This window comes from Gekko japonicus, unplaced genomic scaffold (assembly GCF_001447785.1).
Source record: "Gekko japonicus isolate JY-2015 unplaced genomic scaffold, Gekko_japonicus_V1.1 scaffold2146, whole genome shotgun sequence".
Taxonomy (NCBI): Eukaryota; Metazoa; Chordata; class Lepidosauria; order Squamata; family Gekkonidae; genus Gekko; species Gekko japonicus.
Genome location: NW_015169847.1, coordinates 155,930 through 178,562, shown reverse-complemented (window position 1 = coordinate 178,562; position 22,633 = coordinate 155,930). Strand labels below are relative to the sequence as shown.

The 22,633-nt window shown below is 50.5% G+C and overlaps 1 protein-coding gene across 1 annotated transcript in view; it reads left to right on the top strand.

The window, feature by feature from the left end:
- HS3ST6 (heparan sulfate-glucosamine 3-sulfotransferase 6) overlaps positions 1 to 22,633 on the top strand; it is a gene marked incomplete at its 5' end in the record, with an annotated part of 122,005 nt that overhangs the window by 63,421 nt on the left and 35,951 nt on the right. The gene's annotated exons all lie outside the window — the stretch shown is intronic.

The following is a 22,633-nucleotide window of genomic DNA, read 5'->3' as shown; positions in this document are numbered from 1 at the left end:
TCTGGGGCAAGTGATGCTCTGTCTTCTTGGTGCTTGGGGGGGGTCAACAGTGGGAGGGCTTCTAATGTCCTGGCCCCACTGCTGGACCTCCTGATGGCACTGGTATTTCTGGCCACTGTGTGACACAGAGTGTTGGACTGGATGGGCCTTTGGCCTGATCCAACATTGGCGTCTCTTATGTTCTTATGTTCTTATGATAGCCCCTAGTAGCGATTTTTGGCTTGCTTTTGATGCCGTTCAGGCTCTGCCTACTGCCACAGGTGGTTGTTATGGGATATTTTAGAGGGCATCCACCTTAAGCATCGCTTTCGGAGAGTGGTTTCTCTATCTGTTGCCGCCGTCGCCGGCTGGAACAGGAAAAATGCATTCTGCTCCACAAGCTCGAGGGGTGTCCCCTTCTCAGACTTTTGCTGCCAAACATCAACTCCGCTGCGGTTCTTGTTTTCCGCTGATGGAAGGCAGATGAGGGCTTCTCTTGTCTGTCTTGAATTACAGGCGCTTTTCATTCAAAGGCAGGGGAGAGTGCTCATCTCCCCCCCCCCCGTCTTTTCACTTCTGAAGCCGGCTCGTTGCAGAGACCCTTTAATGTGGCACAGAAGCGCAGAGCAATAAAAAAAATGGTCAAGGCGTGCGCTTGAAATGATCCCCCGTTCTTTTAATACGTTCCACATCCTTCGCGCCAAGAGGAGACACCGCGTACCTCTTCTGTAGGAAGGCTCCGTCGGAGCGAGTTGTAGGGTGCACCGACGTGCAGGGGTGTCGTTCTGTCTTCTTTAGAAATCTTCCTCCAGTTGCAAGGTGACACGGAGACGTGCAGAGTGCTGTGGAGGGACCGTAGGGATCTTTTTAAAAAACGAAGATCAAAACATTTAAGATCACACACTATGCCCTTCTGACGGGACGCTGCCTCGGAAAATGGAGGTAACGACAGCGCCCTTAAACATGTGCGAGTAAAGTAATCAAACTGAATGCGCTGTGTCCCCCCCCCCCGGTTTTGTATCTTCCTGTCCTTGCCATTGTCACAGTTCCTTTGGAAGCTTTCCTCCTTTCTGCATTCGGCTGATCTAGCCAGACGAAAACACTTTTCTGTAACTGCTTGGTTGGACTACTGTTGTATGTGGGGCTGGCCCTTGAAGATACAGAACCTACGGTTAATGCAAAGCACCACAGCCCGTTTCCTAACTGGGGTGGGCCTCGGTGAGTGCACCTTGCCTCTTATGAAAGCATTTCGTTGGCTTGTTTGTTTATTTATTTATTTGACTTATGCATCGCCCAATCCCTGCTACAGCAGGGCTCTGGGCGACATACGACCATAATAAAAACATCAGAGCCTAGGATAAAATATAATACTAGTACAACGAATCTAAAGGGAACAGATGGCGAATTTCATAGTTACTTCCTGTTTGCATCTGAGCTAAAGTCGAGGTGCCGGTTCTTCTCTGCAAAGACCTTTTCAACCCAGGATGTGTACGCTCGAAAGGCCAACTCCCCTAATGTAAGTTCACACGTCTGTTTAGGACCTTGGAACAACTTCTCCATGCCAGCTTGAGAATACTTTTTGTTGTAGCCCCCTGGTCTTGAGAGAGAATGAGGTTCTAGAGCAGGCATCCTTTTTGCTGTGTCTTTGAAAGGTTCTCTTTCGTCCGGGGCCGTTCGGTTCTGATCCATAAAGTTCATGCAAGGCCATGCCATTTTTGATATCTATATTTTTATTCCGCCTTTCCTCCAAGGAGTACATTGTTTTCCCTGCCTTCGTTTTACCTTCACAACAACCCTGTGAGGTAGGTTTGACGGCGAGAGCATTGACCAGCCCAAATCATGATTCATGGCAGAGGAGGTTTGAAGGACCTGAGACTCCCAGATGCTAGTCCAGCACCCCTAACTGCGACCCCCCGCTTTCTGAATTGTGAGAAGTTCCGGCTACGTTGTTTTTAATTGCTTAGGTCGACTCGTTTCACTGCAGTGTTTGTTGGCTGTCTCAAATCAACGTTTGGAGAGGTGGGGGGTATACATTTTCATACAGAATATATAAGGTGGGCCAAGAGGATGGCATTCTAGACAGGTGGCTCCCCAATGTGTGGATGGTGTGAGGGAATGTTGAGGGATGGGAATGTTGAGGGACCTGGTCTGTGGAGGGGAAACCCAATGGTGAAGCGCTGTGGCAGCTGAGGTGATGTGTATCTGGATGCGGAGACCCCGGAAACTTCCAAAAATAGAAGCCAGGGAGTACAAGTCTAATGAGTGCATTAATTAAATGAATTAAATGTTGGCTGTCTCAAATCAACGTGTGGAGAGGTGGGGGGTATACATTTTCATACAGAACATATAAGGCGGGCCAAGAGGATGGCATTCTAGACAGGTGGCTCCCCAATGTGTGGATGGTGTGAGGGAATGTTGAGGGATGGGAATGTTGAGGGACCTGGTCTGTGGAGGGGAAACCCAATGGTGAAGCGCTGTGGCAGCTGAGGTGATGTGTATCTGGATGCGGAGACCCCGGAAACTTCCAAAAATAGACGCCAGGGAGTACAAGTCTAATGAATGCGTTAATTAAATGAAATATTTTGGAATTGGCAGGTACCATGAGGGAAGGTTGTCCTCATGATACCAGGCAATTCTTTTTTCCCCCACAGGGCTGGTGGAAGTCACCCCCATATGGGTTTCTACATTTGCATTCTACAGATTATCCCTGGTGAGCACAATGGATTCTATCCCACTTGGACCGGGGGGGGGGGGCTACAGTTCTCCATTTGGCCCTTCTCATAGTTGTTAACAGAGGCAGAGATCAAGGGTTCTGTTTCACCAACATAGATCTTCCCCAGCCTCCTGCCACAGACCCACATATCGTAAAGAAGATTACTTCTGATGAACCTCCCCGCACTGCTGTTAAGTCAAAAGCACTTGAATCCCTGTCCTGAAATTTCAACATGACTGATAATGCGTTACTGTCCAGGTTGTGGGTTGACCCTTTCTCTTGGTGTAATATTTCGAGTTTAAAGTTCTGGTTATGGCATTGGTTGCTGGGATTGCCACAAAGTTCTGGAAGTCAGACCTCCAGGCCCCGTGAGCTGGCTAAAAGCCCGTATGAGTCTAACTTCTTAGAGGGCTGAAGCTAAAGCCCCCCAAAGCAGTGCTCTGAGCTTGCTGGACAAAATGGCCGCTCGGTACAGATTTGATGACACCACAAACAGTATACCGGGGTCGTATTCTGGTTAGAAAATCGGACAAGGGCTGGGGAGAACTGATCGACGGCGATGAGGAGATGTTGCCAGACACAATAGTGAGTCAAAGTTGGCAGTTTGTAAAGGCCCCAAACAGAGTGGGGAAGGCACGATGCAGGCCACGGCCTAGTCTGGTTTAACATCCAGTCCTCAAGAAGAGTTCTTGTGTGGGCTGACCACCGAATGACTCTCCTGGAGACCTTGGTAGAAAGTAGTGTGTAGCCCCTGTTGCTATTTCCAGGAGCAATTTCTCCACTATTTTTTTAAAAAAACATGGCTGAACAAAGATTTGAGCCCCAGGTCTGCTGGAATCTGATTTGACACTCTAAACCGCTCCAATTTGCCTGGCAGCAGGAGAAAAATCTTTTCATTTAATCTGCCCCCCCGGCATTCTATAAATTCTTTTGTAACATCATCCCTCGTTTTTAATTTCATTTCATGTCATTTGTTTCCTTTTATCTTGCTGGTTGTGATTCTGAACACGCCTTTCTGTAGGCTGGTTTGTGCATCTGGTATCCTTTATCCTGGTCTGTTTTTATTCTTTGGGTGGGGGGGGGAAGGTTGTGGCTGTAGTTAATGTGGGGTATTGTTTCGCTGCTCTTTGGTATTCTGGAACCTCTCTGTGTTTATAGTTCGCAGGGGAGGGAAGTGAGTGAGAGGTTGTGGATAATGTAAATGACAGGGATGTTATCCAACCAGCAGTATTATGCCAGTCCTATCACCAAAAGGATGGTGGTCATAGGTTTCTGTGCAGGGTTTTTACTGAATATTAAAGCTTCTCAGCAGCTCTGGAACGGCTTTTTGGATTCTTTGTAAGTGCCGACAATATGCTTCCCTGCTGAAGTCCACAGCTTTGTGTGAGCATGTGCCTGCCTTGGAGACCCCAGGTGTCTCGGCCTGCTCTTAACCAGTGTTCCCTCTAAGCTGAGTGAGTGTGAGCTAGCTGACAGTTTTTTAGCCTCCGGCTCACACATTTTTGTCTTCGCTCAGGAAGGATGGCTCCAAACTAATTGATGCAGCAGCCAAGTCGCCGGCTCACAGCTTTAATGCCGGTAGCTCGCAAAGTAGAATTTTTGCTCACAAGACTCCACAGCTTAGAGGGAGCATTTTCTCTAAACCCTTCATTTGCCTTTCTTGGGCGTGTGTGCAAAACGCCCTCCATTTCTCACTTGGTAATGCTACCTTTTGGGGTTGCAGTGAGTCTCTTGGCCACCTCGGGAACCTTATCTCCAATCTGCTTGAAATTTCGGCAAGGTCGAAATCCTGGTGAACTGGCTGCAAAGCCATCAAAGTTACCAACGAACATTTCCCTGTTGAGGCTGGTAATGAAAATACAGAAAGCTTCCTTTTTCTTAAGGAGACAAATGGGAATCCAATACGGTTTATTGTGCGCACCTCGAGCCGGGGTTCTGCTTTCGGGAACTGATTTCGCCAGACTCCAGGAAGGGGGCCCTGAGGATTTTGGACGAGGGTGCGTGTGTGTGTGTGTGTGTGCTCGCTATTGTCTTCCCGGAGGAGGGGGGCAAGCAAGCGGGCCTCCCCAGTAGCCAGTGCTCCCTTTTAATTGTGTGCAACGGAGGCTGACAGTGGCCGGCCGCTGGGCCTTTAAAAGGGGCAACTGAACCTTTAATTCCCGAATACATCATCCTCACGCGGCTGCCCCTTCATCTCCAAGCTGTTTCAGATGCTCTACAGAGCCTTTGATGGAAGGGGTCACCGGGAGATCACAGCCCCCGATTGACCCGGGTCACAGGCATGACACCTGTCACCGAGCCGGCCCCCCCACATTTTCTCCCTTCCCTTCCCCCCCTCCCTCCACGCAGTGACAACACGGACTGGTGAATCAAAGGGCCTCTGGGGAGTAGGTATCAATAAAAGCATTTCTAATTGCTGCCTTTTCCAGACACATTTTCAAGTGGGGGGGTGAGAGAAGAGGGGACAGAATTGGTGCCGTGTCCCCATTCTTCCCTCCTCCTCTCCCGGCCCCCAATATAAATAATTCTTTTCAGCATTTGGGGCTTGGAAGAACGTCCTTATTAAAAGATGGAAGCCTCGGGTGTGGCGGGGGGGGGGTTGATAGAAAGCCGCTGCCTTTGTTCGGAGAGGTCAGGCTCTTTGGCTGAAAAGAAGCTGGGGGCTGGGAAAGTGTGAATTTGCAAAAAGCGTGTATTCCACCAGGGCACCCCCACGCAACCCCAAAACCGGAGAAAGGAAAACTGCAGGGATGTGTGCGGAAACAGAGAACGGAGCGCCGGATTCTTGGATAGGACGGCCCCGTTGGAAGAATATATACGAATGAGTAGGATTTGCCAGCTCTGGGTTGGGAAGTTTTTGGAGATTTAGGGGGTGGATCCGAGAGAAGGCGGGGTTTGGGGAAGGGAGGGGCCTCAGCACATTACAAGGCCATAGAGTCTGCCTTCCCAGCAGCCGTTTTCTCCAGGGGGGACTGATCCTGGTCACCTGGAGACCAGTTGGACCAGCGGGAGATCTCCAGGTGCCGCCTGGTGGTGGTGGGCATCTTGGGCCCTAAAAGGGCCCCGTTTCGTCTTCTCCCTCAGGACAAATTCTCCAGGCCCCCTTAGGCAGCCGCTGTTCTCTCTGTGCTCCGCAACATGGGAGGCAGTGCTCCCTCTAAGCTGTGGAGTCTTGCGAGCAAAAATTCAACTTTGTGAGCTACTGGCATTAAATGCATGAGCAAGCGATTTGACTACTGCATAACGTCGTTTGCTCTGGAGCCGTCCTTCATGAGCCCAGACAAAGATCTGTGAGCCGGCGGCTAAAAAAGGGTGAGCTAGCTCACACTCACTCAGTTTAGAGCAGCGGTTCTCAACCTGTGGGTCGCGACCCCTTTGGGGGTCGAACGACCCTTTCACAGGGGTCACCTAAGACCCTTGGAAAACCCAAATTTTCGATGGTCTTATGATAGCAACGAAAATAATTTTATGGTTGGGGGTCACCACAGCATGAGGAACTGTATTAAAGGGTCGCGGCATTAGGAAGGTTGAGAACCACTGGTTTAGAGGGAGCACTGGAGGCAGACCATCCAGCCTACCTCACAGGGGTGTAGTGAGGACTCCTGGGGAAATGGGAGGTAAGGCACTTTATAGGAGGCAACATCTCACTGTCATGGGCTTTCTCTGCCCAGTCTGTTCTGTAAAGCATGGGTACGTGTCGGTTGTGCCTTGACCAGAGGATCTCTCCCCCCTTCCAAGAGTAGCTTTCTGGAGATTTAACATATAAATCTTCAAAATAAATACACACATCTGGGAGCTGTAGGGTGCTGGGAGATTCATAAGAACATAAGAGAAGGCAATGTTGGATCAAGCCAGTGGCCCATCCAGTCCAACACTCTGTCACACAGTGGCCAAAAACACCAGGTGCCCGCAATAGGCCCAGCAGTGGGGCCAGGACACTAGAAGCCCTCCCACTGTTGCCCCCCCCCAAGCACCAAGAATACAGAACATCACTTGCCCCAGACTGAGAGTTCCTATCTAGACCTTGTGGCTAATAGCCACTGATGGACCTCTGCTCCAGATGTTTATCTAATTCCCTCTTGAAGCCGTCGATGCTTGTAGCTGCCGCCACCTCCTGTGGCAGTGAATTCCAGGTGTTAATCACTCTCTGGGTGAAGAAGGACTTCCTTGTATTTGTTCTAACTCAACTGCTCAGCAATTTCATGGAGTGCCCACAAGGAGTTCTTGTCTTGTGAGAAAGGGAGAAAAGTACCTCTTTCTCTACCTGCTCTGTCCCATGCATAATCTTATAAACCTCGATCATGTCACCCCTCAGCCGTCGTTTCTCCAAGCTAAAGAGCCCCAAGTGTTTTAACCTTTCTTCATAGAGAAGGTGTTCCGACCCTTTTATCATCCTAGTTGCCCTTTTCTGCACTTTTCCCAATGCTATAATATCCTTTCTGAGGTTTGGTGACCAGAACTGTACACAATACTCCAAAGGAGGACGCACGCATACAGGGGCATCATGATACTGGCTGATTTGTTTTCAATTCCCTTCCTCTAGATTTGGAAATAACTGGAAAATTTGGAGGCGGAGCTTGGGGAGGGCGGGGTTTGGGGAAGGGAGGGGCCTCAGCGGGACATAGTGCCCTAGAGTCCACCCTCCAAAGCAGCCATTTTCTCTGGGGGGGGGGACTTAGCTCTGTCGTTTGGAGATCAGTCGTGGTATTGGGAGACCTCCAGGTGGCGCCTGGAGGCTGGCAACCCTGCCGACAGACCCCTGGGGTTCTGAGTGGGAGGGAAGGACTCTGAAATCAGTTTGTTCTTTGCGCTGTTATTCCAGACTGTTTTGTCAGCTTGTACAATAAGGCTTTTATTCTCCACGCTTCTATCCTTTGGGGTTTCCAGAGTGGCTTAACAACCATTTTTTCTTATCTCGGGGGTGGGAGGGGAGGCTGTGTAAAACCCCAATAAAATTTAGAAATGCAGAAACCACCCAAAGCCCGACCTTTTGCTCAACCCCCGTAAGAGCCCTATTTAAAAATCACTGCCCCAAGGAAGCCGGAACATGGACAAGAGACGATAAAGAAGCCATAGGCCAACACCACACCACAGTGGCTTTGAATTGGTTCCAGAAGCTAACTAGCAGGGCAGATGGAGCAGAAAATGTCGGATATACTCCTGGTGGTTGCCCTGCCTAGCTGTGTGCAATGCTTCCGAAAGGCACTTTCAAAACAATCTTCAAGGAGGAGCCCCGTGGAGGGCACATTGCAGTAGTCTAGTTGGGACGTCATTGTGGCATGATTGAGCATGGTCACATCCTTCGTGGTCCAGGGAGGGATGCCTGGGGTACACCTGGCCAGATCTTGGAGCAGTCAAGCATCTGGCAGTACCCCCAAGCCGCAGTCCGGAAATTTGAATGACTTTATAAAGTTTGTAGTGAAGGGTTTGTGGCTGTTTGTACCATTTTCCAATCACACTTGGTGGCTTTTTTTAAGGCACTGAATTTCGGCTCTGGACAGGTCTGGGTTCCTCCTGTCCTGTCCTCGCTGCGCCAGGCAGGAAATAACCTGTTTGTACTATTTTAAATAATTTGCCTATTACCATAATTATTTGGACACGAGCACACTGTGTTCCATTCAGAGGCGAAGAGTCAGTGGCTGGCTTTACGTCCTCCCAGTTTGTCTTTCTGCACGAAGCTCTCTTTCCTCTGTGAAAGATACCTCTCTTAAATTATGATTTTTATACTATGTTCACAACCCAGCTCACGGCCGGTTTCTCCCGCTGACAAAGAGTTAATTGCCGATGCTTCCTGAAGCTCAGCTTTTGGGAGGGCAAAGTATCAAAGAGCCCCTTTGCGTGGGACGGACCCGGGCTCCTAAGCCAGGGAGCCAATTACCTCCAAACCTTTCCTGAACAGATGCCTTCATTTAAAAAAAAAACCAAAACAGTTTCCACTAATGGGGGGAACCCGCAGGCTCCCGCGAGTCCCCTAGTCATTTCCTTTGCTTGCCCAAATATTTTTACGTGCCTTAAGAAAAAAGTATTTATTAACCCCCCCAAATTTTGCTCCACTGGGATAATTAAAGGCGATCCTTTTGTGGTTCGTCAGGAGAACATCTGCTTCGCATGTCGTTGGCAGGCAGCTGGGGGGACCTTAGAGTAAACGACATTTTTTAAAAATTCAAGGGTGGCCTTTTGCCATCTGTTAGGGCTATTCGGCACACCACGGTTGTCAGATGCACACCAAACGTGTGTGGGGTTGTTTGTTTGTTTTTAAGTGAAGGCCTAACAATGTCATGCAAGACTTTCGGGAAATATGCATATCAGGCAAGTAGACACTTGAATGAGCTGAGACATCTCTGCATTTAAGTATTTTCTGTGTTGCAAACCTGTGATTGCTGTTACCGACAGGCCCTTGCTTGTGGTTCTGTCCAGGGAAAATTATGCAGAAGCAGTTGTAGACGAGTGGGAAGTTAAAGATCAGATGGAAGAGCTGGAAGGAAGGGGAAATAAAAGGGGGTTTCCCACTCCGAGTTAGGAGCATCCCCCATTCTGCTACCGACAACCAGATAGGAAAGCTGGTCAGTGTAGGACAGGATCCGGTGTAAAGCTGATGGGTTTCACTGAATCCCTATAGGGCAGCCAGATCTGTGCGTGAGAAATCACCAAAGGACATGCTTTTCTACTCCTGCAGTAGAGTGCCGAAGCACCGCACCTCGGTAGCAGATTAGTGGACCGCTTGGGAAATCCTTCTCTCCTCTCGGGTCGAGCTTGGGAGGCAGGTGGGAGGGGATGCTGGGATTTTAGAAGCGGGAGCCAATGGGGCATGGCACCGATTGGCTAGTGCCTATGTAGTCATCGAGAGGGCTGCTGTCCCTGCCAGTACCATTTTTCTTTCCTTAAAAAAATAATAATTAATGGGATGAACGGACGCATACGTTTTTGAATTGAATAAAGCCAGAAAGGCAAGCAAGAGGGCTGGAGCTAGGGGTGCCAGCCCTCCAAGTGGGACCTGGGGATCCCCCGGAATTACCAATCCCAATCCTCTCCAGACTACAGAGATCAGTTCCCCTGGAGAAAACGGATGCTTTGGAGGGTAGACTTGATGGCACTGTTTTCCTCCAAGGTCCCTGTCCTCCCCAGGCTCCATCCCCAAATCTCCGGGAGTTCCCCAAACTGGATCTGGCAAATCTACCCCTTGCCGGTGGCCAAGGGGGACCTGCCAACCAATGTTCCCTCCAAGCTGTTGAGTCTTGTGAGCAAAAATTCTACTTTGTGAGCCAATCGCATTAAAGCTGTGAGCGTGCGATTTGTCGGCTGCATCAATTAGTTTGCTCTGGAGCCATCCTTCCTGAGCAAAGACAAAAATCTGTGAGCCGGAGGCTAAAAAACTGTGAGCTAGCTCACACTAACTCAGCTTAGAGGGAACACTGCTGCCAACCTTAGCTGAATTAGGAAAGTGAGAGGCTTGCTGGCTGAACCAGCTTCGTTGTGTCTGAAGCAGCGTGCGTGTGTGCGCACAAAAGCTCAACCCTTGAAAAAAAACCTCAGTTGGTCTTAAAAGGTGCCACTGGACTCAAGCTTCAGAACCAACATGGCGACGCCCCTGGATCCAGCTTCTGCTTGGCTGGTTTCAAGTTCCGATGTGGAAGTGTCACTCCTCTCTGGGCCTGAATCCGTCCTGTCAAGGTGTACCCCAGCTTGCCAGCTTCTAAGAGATCCTTATGACATCTCTTTAGCCAGTTGGGTGTAGTGGTTAGGAGCGCAGACTCTAATCTGGGAGGACTGGGTTTGATTCCCCACATGCAGCTACTGGTGTGGCCTTCGGTCAGTCACAAGTTCTCTCAGACATGTTCTCTCAAGAGCAGTCCTCGAAAGAGCCCTCTCAGCACTGCCTACCTCACAGGGTGTCTGTTGTGGGGAGGAGAAGGGAAAGGAGATTGTAAGCTGCCCTGAGACTCCTTCAGGTAGTGAAGGGCAGGGTATAAATCCGATCTCCTCCTCCTCCTCTTCTTCTTTCTCTTTGTTGTTGTTGTTGTCATCCTCCTTCCTCTTCCTCCTCTTCCTCTTCCTCTTCTTCTTCTTCTTCTTCCTCTTCCTCCTCTTCCTCTTCTTCTTATTCCTCTTCTTCTTCTTCCTCTTCTTCCTCTTCCTCCTCTTCCTCCTCCTCTTCTTCTTCTTCTTCTTCTTCTTCTTCTTCTTCTTCTTCTTCTTCTTCTTCTTCTTCTTCTTCTTCTTCTTCTTCTTCTGTATTTCTCTATCTCTCTCTGTGTGTACGTACGTCCTCTCTGAAATGGCCTCCGCCCTTAATGATCCGGTGGAGATCCAGCGAGACTTTGGAGCCCTAGGAAGAAAAACATCCTAATTCGCCCCGAAGGACCTCTGCAGTTGCCTCTATCGACCCTGGGCCAGAGCCTCCGGAGACCACTTGGCGAGATTTCGTGCCCTGCTTTGGGGACGGCTGTGCTTTTCTTGTTTGCGCAAGCGGAGATTAAGAGAGAGCGCACGGAGAGGACTCCGGTGCAGAGAGGCCCGTGGCACTCTTGAGAGCAAAAGGAAATCAATGTCTTCGATTTGGAGAGAGAGGCTTTAAGTTTTTTTAAAAAAATTATCTTTGCAAAGCCTCTGGTTCGATAAGGGAAGCTGCGTGTAGGTCAACGTCTCAGGCGTTCGGCTTTTCGGCTCGGCGGTTCGGCTCGTAGACGTTTCTGAAAGCCCCAGACGAAACCTGAAGTTCAGGAGCGATACTGTTTCTCCGAAATTTTGGTACGGGTGCCCATCCGTTCTTAGTAGGGTTGGGAAATACCTGGAGATTTTGGGGGTGGAGCCCGAGGAGGGCGGGGTTTTGGGGAGGGGAGGGCCTTCAGTAGGGTAGGTACTCATTTGCATATTAAGTGACGCACCCCTAATGTAGCCAATCCTCCAAGAGCTTACAGTAGCTCCTGTAAGAAGAGCTCTGCAAGCTCTGGGAGGATTGGCTACATTAGGGGGTGTGGCCTAATATGCAAATGAGTTCCTGCTACAAAAAGAGCCCCATAACGCCCTAGAGACCACCTTCCAAAGCGGCCGTTTTCTCCAGGTAAACTTGATCTCTGTCGCCTGGAGATCAGTGGTAGTTCCAGGAGATCCCCAGCCACCACTTGGAACTTGGCAACCCTGGTTCTTAGTGAACATGACTTTGTGCATGCACACCCAAAATGCAGAGAACTAGCTCTACAGAAGAAGCTGTAGAATATCACCCAAGGCTTTGTAAATGGGGTCCAAGGTGGCTTACATCCTCCTCATCCTCTCCATTGTATTCTCACAACAACCCTGTGAGGTAGGCTAGGCCGAGAGCATATGACCGGCCCAAAGTCACCCGGCGAGATTCCGTGGCGCGCATGGGGAGGGGGGTTTCCAACTCTGGTCTCTCTGACGCTCCTAATTGCTCCACCACACTTCTTCTGGACGCAGAAGAAAGCAATACTGGTTGCACAATCGGCCTTGATAGGAGCCTTACTGTGCCTGCGTGCTCTTTTTAAAGTAAGTTTCTAGTCCTCGTTGCGGCTGGTACACTTGTAGGTCTGTAGGAGTTAATTTAGATGCCTGGAGGTCAAAGGGGAAGCATTTCTCTGCCCTGTCAAAGCTCTGGGGGGGGGTGTTTTCCCTCTTTGTGACGCACAAATGGGCAGATGAGCAGCTGGTTTAGAGCAGATCAAAGGAAGTCCTTCGTCACTCAAAGAGTCATTAACATGTGGGATTCACTGCCAGGGAGGTGGTGGAAGCTACAAGCATAGAGAGCTTCAAAAGGGGGTTGGATAAACATTTGGAAGAGGGGTCCATCAGTGGCTCTTAGCCATAAGGGATAGATGGAACACTCTGTCTGGGGCAAGTGATGCTCTGTATCCTTGGCAATTGGGGGGCAAGAGTGGGAGGGCTTCTGGAGTTCTGGCCCTGCTGCTGGACCTCCTGATGGCTTCTGGGTTTTGGCCACTGTGTGACACAGAGTGTTGGACTGGAGGGGCCACTGGCCTGATCCAACATGGCTTCTCTTATGTCCTTATGTCTGGGGCAGTGATGCTCTGTCTTCTTGGTGCTTGGGGGAGGCACAGTGGGAGAAGGGTTTCTGGCGTTCTGGCCCCACTGGTGGACCTCCTGATGGCCCCTGGGTTTTGGCCACTGTGTGACACAGAGGGTGCGTTCAGACGGGGGCTTTACAACAGAATCTGTGCCGGTTGCAATCGTTGTACTTACCGGCGTTCAGATGGCGAACATCTGTCTTCCCTCCCTAACCATTGTAAAGCCCTTTAAACCTTTGCACTCTGCCACTAGGTCCCCAAGTGGTGGTATCCTGAGTGCAACGGTTGCATTCGCTTAACCCCGCCGTCTGATCGCTCTCCACCGGTGTCTAGCCACTTCCGTTCGGAAGCCTGAGGCTTCCGATTTCCCCCCACCATTTTTTTTAACTAAGCGATGTGCGCTTGGGCGAAGCTTTGCCCTGAGCGTTTTGTTTTTTTTTAAAGCCCTTAGTGTAGCGTTTTGGAGGAGTCCGGGACTTCAGGGAGGCCAGTTTGGTCTTTAAACTTTAAAGGTAAGTCCTTACCTTTAAAGTTTAAATGTAATATGGGGTGTTTTGAGCATGCGCAAAGATCGCCATTCTGTGAATGGCTGCCTATGTGCATGCTCAAACTGAGTTTTTTTTAAAAAAGCCGACGCCCGCAGCATGTGAGCGGGCATACAGCGATGGGATCCGCAAAATGGAGGTGAGTGTGATCGCATTTCAGCCGGCATAAACTGCACCGGTTCCAACCAGTACAGTTTATGCCGGCTGAAACGCCGCATCTGAACGCAGCCAGAGTGTTGGACTGGATGGGCCACTGGCCTGATCCAAGACGGCTTCTCTTTATGTTCAGATCCCTCCAGCAAGCCAGCATTTGGTGCCCATTAACTTTTCTGTGTGTCCCCCTCCCCGACCCGCAGGAATCTGACCCCCTTCTTGTCTCAGGTTAATGACCGTTTGGTGACCAAAGCGGTCTAATTTGCAAGCGACTCCAAGCTGGAGATTCCAGTGGCTGTACATCAAGATTTGGGGGCGGGGGGGGGGAGAGACGTTTGTCTGCCCTTCCAAATCCCTGCAGATCTCTAAAGTAAATAGACGGGAGAGAATTTCCGATGTTTCCGCCGTGGCCCGTGGGCTTCACCTCCGCAGTTGTGATTAGCTGTTTTCCAGGTTGTGACCTCTGCCACCAGAGATCATCGACTTGCGGGAATCCAGATTGTTTTAACTTCGTCCGCTTTGATTGGTGCTGACGTAAGGCGGCGATGTGGCTGGACTCTGGCTCCTTGGGAGGGGTGCCCGTGCCACAGTTGCAGAGGCCCCGTGCTAGGATTCAGGCATGGGGTTACCAACCTCCAGGTGCAGCCTGGATATCTCCCACTATTACATCTCCAGATAATAGAGATCAGGTTCCCTGGAGGAAATGGCTGCTTTGGGGGGTGGGCTCTGTGGCATTAGACCCTGCTGACGTCCCTCTCCACCCCCAAACCCCGCCCTCTCCAGGCTCCATGCCCCCAACGTGTCCAGATGTTAGGGTTGCCAGCTCTGGGTTGGGAAATACCTGGAGATTTAGGGGGTGGAGCCTGGGGAGGGGAGGGGCTTCACTTGGGTATAATGGATACGCGAAGCCGCCTCCTACTGAAATCAGACCCTTGGTCCGTCATGGTCAGTATTGTCTGCTCAGACTGGCAGCGGTTCTCCGGGGTCTCAGGCGGAGGTCTTTCGCATTGCCCATTGTTTGGTTTTTAAAGAGGAGGAGGAGGAGGAGGAGGAGAAGGAGATTGGATTTATCCCCCACCCTTCACTCGGAGTCTCAGAGCAGCCGACAATCTCCTTCCCTTCCTCTCTCCACAACAGACACCCTGTGAGCTCGGTGGGGCCGAGAGAGCTCTTGCGAGAACTGCTCTTGAGAGAACAGAGCAGAGGTCCATCAGTGGCTATTAGCCACAAGGTCTAGATAGGGACTCTGGGGCAAGGGATGCTCTGTCATCTTGGTGCTTGGGGGGGTCAACAGTGGGAGGGCTTCTAATGTCCTGGCCACACTGGTGGACCTCCTGATGGCACCTGGTATTTCTGGCCACTGTGTGATACAGAGTGTTGGACTAGATGGGCCTTTGGCCTGATCCAACATTGGCATCTCTTATGTTCTTATAACAGCTCTGGGAGAGCTCGTGACAGACCCAAGGTCACCCAGCCGGCTGCGTGTGGAGGAGTGGGGGATCAAACCCGGTTCTCCCAGATTAGAGTCCATGCTCTTAACCACTGCACCAAGCTGAAGAGATTGAAGGAGAGTCGGGTTTATACCCCGCCCTTCACTCGGAGTCTCAGAGCAGCTGACAATCCCCTTTCCCTTCCTCTCTCCACGACAGACCCCCTGTGAGGTCGGAGGGGCCGAGAGAGCTCTTTTGAGGACTGCCCCTGAGAGAGCAGCTCTGAGAGAACCAGGACTGGCCCAAGGTCACCCAGCTGACTGCATGTGGAGGAGGAGTGGGGAATCAAACCCGGTTCTCCAGATTTGAGTCTGCCGCTCTTAACCACTGCACCAAACTGGAGATGTTGGGGATTGAACCTGGGACCTTCTGCGTGCCAAGCAGACGAATGCCAAGCTGATGCTTTGCTGCTGAGCCATGGCCCCTCCCCTTAGGGAGAAGGAGGACTACCGGACCCTGAAGCCCCAGCCATCAAAAGTCTTCAGACATTCCATCTTCTCAGAGATTGTTTCACCAGGTGCTGCTCGTGTATTTTCAAGTGTGACTTCTTCTCCATAAAGTCCACCTTCCAAAGTGGCCATTCTCTCTAGGGGAAGTACTCTCTGTCGCTTGGAGGTCAGTTGTCATAGCAGAAGATCTCCAGGCCCCACCTGGAGGTTGTAGCAACCCCGAGCTGTAGTGTTAGAGAAGAAGAAGAAGAGGAGAAGAAGAGATTGGATTTATGCCCCACCCTTCACTCGGAGTCTCAGAGCGTCTTACAAACTCCTTTCCCTCCCCCTCCCCACAACAGACACCCTGTGAGGTGGGTGGGGCTGAGAGAACTCTGACACAAACGGCTCTTTTTCAAGGACAGCTGTGCCAGAGCTTGTGACTGACCCGAGGTCACATCAGCAGGTGCAAGTGGAGGAGTGGGGAATCAAACCCAGTTCTCTCCGATTAGAGTCCGCACACTTAACCACTACACCAAACTGGCTCTCAAGTAATGAATAAATATACACCGCAAGAAACTTTTGTAAGTTAATTTTTATTTTATTTTGATTTAACTTTCAATGTATAGACCGCTCACCCCCTAAGGGCGCTGAGCGGTTTACATTGTACAATTATTAATTACATTACTTTTACTAGGGCCACACACACAACGAGGGGAAGGGACTACCTATCAGGCACCCATGGCAGGGTCTTAGTTGTTGTTGTTTCTTACGGAGGTGCTTCAGTCCGGGCGACAGCGTCTTTTTTGGCACAGGTCTTCCTTTTGGTCGCAGCGGCTCCTTCCGGGTATGGACCCACAGCGCACGACGGAGCGTGCTACCGCAGCCGGCCTCTGTCCCAGTTGGCTCCGGCCTGCCGCATTGCCCCGTTGCCACGCTTCGCCAGCCCGATCTCCGCTCGAGCCGCTCACCTCGCCGCCGCTGCTGCCGCTGCCGTGTTTCTCTGCCGCCGTCTCTCAGTTCCTCAATCACCGCCACGCCACCACGAAGGGAAGGAAGGGTGCCCCCCCACTTTAAGAGCAGGTACCCATTCATCTACTCGCCCATTCGGGCTTTCGAACCGCTGGGTGGGCGGGAGCTGGGACATGGGCCGGGAGCTCACCCCGGCCACGGTGGGACTCGAACAGCCGAAGCTGTTCGGCCAGATGGAATGCAGGCTTCATTTACCGCCTGCGCCACCGCTCTGTTTATAACTATCGTTCTATAAAGTCCATTGTGTGCTATAATAACATCCTAATCAGGTACATATATTCAGTACGTTCAATATAACAATAACATACAGTTCATACAGTATATCAACTACCAGTCAATTGAATGACAGGAGTGCACCGTCCATGAATTTTAGCTGCACAGTGTGTCATTTGTAGGACCGGCAAGAAGCATCAACCCAACTATAAACGAAAGCGTTCCCCCTTCTGGAAGACTTCATGCAAGTAGAAGCGGGCTTGTAATTTTGGAAACTCGCGTTGGGGTTTGACTGTTAAAATACTGATGCAAAATTGACTGGTAGTTGTTATATTGTATGAGCTGTATGTTATTGCTATACTGAATGTACAGAATATACCTGATTAGGATGTTATAAGAATACGCAATGCCCTTTGTAGAATGATAGTTATAAACAGGGCACGTCAATTTACAAAAGTTTCTTGCGGTGTATATTTATTCGTTACTTGACTGCTTGGAGGTTGGCAACCATTCTTAAGAGGGATCTGGCAAACTCAAGCCACGGACTGCCGCTTCCAACGCGGTTTCTCTGGCCCCCTTTCTCTAACCCTTGATTGAGGGCTTTCTGAAAACAGGGCCAGTGTTCCATTTCTCCACCGGGGAAGTGAAGATCTTGTGTGTGTGTGTGGGGGGGGGGGAATAAATCCAGATTCAAGAATGCTGAAAGACATTTTAGATGCAGCTTTTGCTGGCCACTGCGTTTGTAGCGAAAACGCCCATCGGAGCCTTTAGACCACAGTTCAACCTCTGAAGAACCCGACATCCGGTTAAGGACGGCCTTTCAGGTAGGAATCCAGGGCCTCAGCTCAGCGGGAGAGGCCCAAAAATGGATGTCACTTTTTGTTTAAAGGATACGTTACCATGGAAAAAGGGATACCCACGAAACCATGAAGTCTAGAGACGAAAATTACCTACTGCATTGCCGCGGGGCTCTTTATTTTTATCCCGATGGGCGGTGTGCTAGCTCAGTGTGTTTCGTTTCCGCCCACGGCACGGACGAGAAGACGCTGTCTTGTTGCGGGGTCAGTGGGGTTGCCATCTCCTGGTTAGGAAACTCCTGGCGATTCAGGGGTGGGCAGGGTTTTGGGAGAGGGGAAGGAACTCAGCGGGGTATAATGCTGTGGAACCCGCCCTCCGACGCAGCCATTTTCTCCCGGGGAACTGACCTTTGTAGTCCGGAGGTCAGCTATAATTCTGGGGGGTCTCCAGGCACTGCCTGGAGATTGGCAGCCCCAAGAGGAAGGGAGCATTGGTTCATTTAATTTAAGAATCGATTCGGCTACCTGGGGACTTATCAGGGGAACTCGGGGCAAATAAAAACCGGGCGAGAGGCAATTGCTCTTCCCAGAGGGGCCGGATGTTCTCCGAACAGCTGTCAAGGGGTCAATTCCCATGGAGGGGAATAATAGGAGAGATCTATAGTGTGTGTGTTTGCTCTTGGGGAGGGGAGAGAAGAGAAGAAGAGAAGAGGTTGGATTTGTACCCTGCCCTTCACTCGGAGTCTCAGAGTGGCTTACAAATGCCTTTCCCTTCCCCTCCCCACAACGGACACCCTGTGAGGTAGGCGGGGCTGAGAGAGCTCTTTCAAGGACAGCTCTGACAGAAAGATGGCTCACCCAAGGTCATCCAGCAGCTGGAAGTGGAGGAGTGGGGAATCAAACCCGGCTCTCCCAGATTAGAGTCCGCACACTTAACCACTACACCAAACTGGGGCAGATTTGGGGCAGAGCCCTCCCAGCTGAATGAGATCGGGGTTGAGTTTGGGCCTCGTTTCCTGTTCCAGGAATTTAACCCAGGTGGGCATGGCTAATGGCACGAGTTGTTCACCATGTGCCAAGGGCGAGAGGCAAAGCATGTTTGGCCCTTCGGCCACAGCCCCGAGCGAGCACCACCAGTTTGCGCAGGGCCAGCCCAGGACTTGGAGTTAAGTTGTCCATTTCCCCCTGCTCTGTGTTCCTTCATATGCCTCTTTGAGCACCCCATGTGTGTGTGCGTGAGGATATTGTCATCAATTAATTTTTGGCATCCGCTTACGAAAGTCCTCTTCCGTCCACTCTGCTTGCTCTGTTCCCGTTCCCAAACCGAGTTCCTCCTCCCTCCTCCCGAGCCAGATGGGGCCGCCGTTCCCAAATCCCAGAACTTGTAGCTTCCCAAATCCCAGAACTTGTAGCTGCCACCCGTCGAAACCATTGATAGTCACTTAAGGGAACACATTCGAGCCGCTGGTGCCAATTAGAGCATCCTCACTGAGCTGTTAGTGAGACAAAAGACCGGAGATGCTTATCGCTTGGCAGGGCGGCTGCACGGAATAGCTTTCCTCTTAGGGAAGTGGATTCAGATGGGATTGGGTCGGATAACAGGAAGTGTTCCATCTCGGCCGAGCCGCGGAGGCGTACCGTTATCTCCCAGATTTAAGATGTGACGTGAACGAAATCTTCAGCTGTTCCCCGGGGTCTTGCAAAGCACGATGAGGAACTCGGCCTGGGAGTTGCTGCAAACCTCATGATGCGGGCCGAGGATGAGACGGGATGTTCGTTGCCCCCATATGGTGTAGGATTCTATTCCACCGGTCTCCCCCCGCCGGCACTCGAGCTGCAACACGACACTGACTCTCAATCGATTCACATGGTGCTGGACTGCATTGAAAATCACGCAGTATGGATGAATCGGTTCTGCAGCTTGGTTATCTGGGGCTGGATGGAACACACGTATAACCCCCATTCTGCAGTTGCCCGACTGGCTGTCCCATCAGTACCAGGTTCAATTTAAGGGTATTAGCTATCATGTACGAAGCCCTTCCTGGCCTCTCCCACTGTGCCCTGTCACAACAGCTTTGCTCATCGGAGCAGGGCCTTCCGTGGGTGCCAGAATCAACAACTGCCTGCCCACGGGCCTTCCCTGTGGTGGCCCCCGCCTTGCGGAACGGTCTGCCCGAGGAGGTCAGGAAGGCGCCCACTCTCCTGGTTCTCTGCAAACTGTGCGAAACAGGATGATCCAAGAGGGCTTTTCTATGCAGGCGTTAGAATTGCATGATACTAAATGATCCACAAAGTTACCTGGGCAAAATGATTAGGGACGGTGGTCTTTACTGCTGTGTTTAGCCTGCCGAAACCAGGATTTGCATAATTCTGCCTGTGGCAGTGAATTCCATCTGTTAATCACTCTCTGGGTGAAGAAGTACTTCCTTGTATTTGTTCTAACCCAACTGCTCAGCAATTTCATGGAGTGCCCACAAGGAGTTCTTGTCTTGTGAGAAAGGGAGAAAAGGACCTCTTTCTCGACCTGCTCTTTCCCGTGCATAATCTTGTAAACCTCGATCATGTCACCCCTCAGCCGTCGTTTCTCCAATCCAAAGAGCCCCAAATGCCTTAACCTTTCTTCACAGGGAAAGTGTTCCAACCCTTTGATCATTCTAGTTGCCCTTTCCTGCACTTTTTCCAATGCTATAATATCCTTTTTGAGGTGTGGTGACCAGAACTGTACACAGTACTCCAAATGAGGTCGCACCATCGATTTATACAGGGGCATGATGATACTGGCTGATTTGTTTTCAATTCACCACTTTGCTGCTCTTAAAGGCGGTGCTGTCAAGAAGAGTGTTGGCAATTATTGCTGTTTTGGAAACCTAGGATTGACCGACCACCCTTGATTGGAGGAATCTTTGAAGCTTGCATTTCACGCTTTCCCACGAAGAAGCCTGTGTGAAACAGGCATGATAGCCAGCCTGTTGGAGTCGTGTTCGTGAGCCTTGTTGGAACTAGAGAACAGAAGTCGGCCGACGACCTCCATCGCTTCCAGTTTTCAACGAGGTCAAATCACAGCGAGGACATTTGATGGTTGAAATATATGGAGTTCGCTTGTTGAATGAATTAATGAATGTGACCATATCAACAGTTTACAAGGGGCACTAAAAGATGGTTGAATCTTTGATACATAGAAATTGAGAGATCTACTGCATGACATAAATTTAGTTGTTCGTATACATTGCAATTTTCGTTATTTTTCACGGTGTGCATATACTTAGTTTGACCACCTTGAGATTGGCAGTTCTAAACATAACCCATGTTAGAAAGCTGGTTCCCAGTTCCCCTCCCCCACCAATTATTCTTTCTTTTGGGTCTTTTGTTTGCTAGTTTTGTTTTGGCTTCTTATTTAGCTTGGTTTTAGCTTCTGTTTAGCGGATGGAAGTTCAGGGGGCGATAAGGAGTTAAATAAACCGCGGCCTTTGGCAAGACACGCTCAATCATGTGGGAGTGGGCCTGGCCCTTAGTTTGCAAGGAGAAGCACTCTACACATGCTCAGAAGCACTTGGAGCACTGTTTAGCGCATAGGCGTAATCTTCGTGGGGGCGGCGGGGCGTCAGCCCCTGCCGAAATTTTCAGGAAGGTGCTCAGCCTCCCCCGGGAGCCACCCTTGCTCCCAGCAAAGCAATGCCTCTGTCCCAGCCCCACCCACCCCCCGGGAAATTGGAAAGTCTACACCCTTGGTTAGCGGATGGAAGTTCAGGGGGCGATAAAGAGCTAAATAAACCGCGGCCTTTGGCAAGACACGCTCAATCATGTGGGAGTGGGCCTGGCCCTTAGTTCGCAAGGAGAAGCGCTCTACACATGCTCAGAAGCACTCTTTGCAAATCGGTTTGTAAAAGCAGAGCCCCCCCCCCATTCCGGATAGATCCTGGGACTAAACTCTGGTTCAGCTTAATCTCCCCAACTTCCACTGCTTAGCTGGGCTGCGTTCAACGCAGGAAGCGTCAGGCATGGCCATCCGGGGTCCCCACGTACCTCCGGGGTGTTTTCTTCTTGTATCAAACTCTAATTAGCTGCAAAGGGCTCGGCATGGACTTGGCAAAGGGGAGGGCTGGGGACATTAATAAATTATTCCCCTTGTTGTTAATTGACGTGTCTCAAAAAAAAAGGGTGGGGGGGAGTTTGGCGAGGCAGGAGGAGCTGGGGCCGGCTTTGCAGCCAGGGGGTATCATGGCCTCATTTTGGCCCAATTAGCATATTCGGGTTCAGCCTCTTCAAGCCAATTAGCCCAGGGGCTGCGCTCGATTGGAAAGGCCAGCAGCTTCATCTACCGGTTTGTGTCCTTGGGAAGAATACCCCGCAGTGGCACAAGGGCTGCTGTGTGAGCTGCTCGCGGGGGCCTCGATCTGCTCGCGGGGGCCTCGATCTGCTTGCAGGGGCCTTGCTGTGCAGCTGCTTTTGTGAGTGGCTGGGAGGAGAATGAGTGGAGCCAGTGGAGGATGGAGACAACCTGAAGGGGAAATAATTAGTAGGGAAATTTCCTGTGGCCCAAACGTTGAACCGGATGGTGTACGACAATGGCATGGAGCTGGGGTCCCCACCCTTTTTGAGCCTGCAGGCACACTTGGAATCCTCACAAAGCACGGTAGGCACACCCACAAATTAATTAATTATCGCATGGCACTGGGTGCAGCATGGCCAGGAGATGCAAAGATTGTCTGGCAGCCTGAAACCCTAGCTCTTTTTGTGGCAAGGTAGGTTTATTTGGGGGGGGGGCTGAGAGAATGGTGAGTGACACAAGGTCACCCAGCTGGCTTCCAGTGGAGGAGGAGTGGGGAATCAACCCTGGATGTCCAGATTAGAGTCCCCTGCTCTTAACCACTATACTAAACTGCCTCCCGGATGGATGGATAGATAGATAGATAGATAGATAGATAGATAGATAGATAGATAGATAGATAGATAGATAGATAGATAGATAGATAGATAGATAGATAGATAGATAGATAGATAGATAGATAGATAGATAGATAGATAGATAGATAGATAGATAGATAGATAGATAGATAGATAGATAGATAGATAGATAGATAGATAGATAGATAGATAGATACACAGATAGAGGGATAGATAGAGGAATCAATCGATAGATAGAGGGACAGATAGATAGCTTAATCGATAGGGAGATAGATACACAGATAGATAGATAGATAGATAGATAGATAGATAGATAGATAGATAGATAGATAGATAGA